The following is a 1,020-nucleotide window of genomic DNA, read 5'->3' as shown; positions in this document are numbered from 1 at the left end:
ACCCCCCACCAGCGCCACCTGCCGCAGCCAGCCAGGCATGTGGACCTTCTGGGAGCCACTTTATGCCCGTCAGCCGCTTCTGATGGCCGGAGTCAGCTGCGGTGGCGGCGGCTGACGCATGGTTCCCGCGGCACCGCTGACGCACGACCTCGTCGCGGGCGGATGAGTCACGACGCGCGCTACAGGGTCGTGCGATGGTTGGTTCTTGGTCGTCCTAGGTCGTGAGGTGGTTGTCCTGGATTGTGCAACGGTTGCCCTGACTTTTTCTAGGTCGTGAGAGGGTTGCCCTGGGTCGTTCTGGGTCTTGCAATGGTTGTCCTGGTTCGCCTTGGGTCGCGCACTGTTTGTCCTGTCTGTCCGGTCGTCCTGGTCTTATTTTGCGATGGTTTGTGAACGTCCTCTCTGGGTCATGCGATGGTTGTTCTGGGTCATGCAATAATGGTCCTGGGTCGTACGAATATTGTTTTTGGTCGTTTGGTGGATGTCCTCGCGCTGGCTTTTGCAATGCTTTTCTAGAGTCTTCCTGAGTGCAATTGTTGTCTTGGATTATCCAGTGTTGTCCTGTCTAGTTTCCTGGCAACTCACCTTCGCAAGGAGGCACTCGAGGATCTCAGCCTCACAGGAAAATTCAAAGGAAAACGTTCCCGCGGCGGCCACAGGAAAACGTTCCTTGATAACTCTGACATCAGACTGCAGCAGCGCCTTTAGGACATCGCCAGGCAGAGATAACAATGGCGCGAAAGCTCGGTTCGTCAGATACCGAGTCGGTGGAGGCACAAAAAGAAGAGGTCCTGGAATGTATGACGACCGGCATGGGTCGTCCTGGGTCGTTCTCCCACGGCAATGCATCATACCTGCCGCGGGGGACGTTTTTGCCGGCCGGCTCGCACTCGTATGCAAACAAGATCATGCAGAGGCACATGTATATACGCATATTTACAGCGCGCCCGTTCGATTGCTCCGTGGACCGATACAAATAGAGTTATGTTCGGACTTTATGCTGTGTGCGGTGACAAATTC

This window comes from Penaeus monodon, chromosome 21 (genome assembly GCF_015228065.2).
Source record: "Penaeus monodon isolate SGIC_2016 chromosome 21, NSTDA_Pmon_1, whole genome shotgun sequence".
NCBI classification, from domain to species: Eukaryota; Metazoa; Arthropoda; class Malacostraca; order Decapoda; family Penaeidae; genus Penaeus; species Penaeus monodon.
This window is presented reverse-complemented; position numbering follows the sequence as displayed.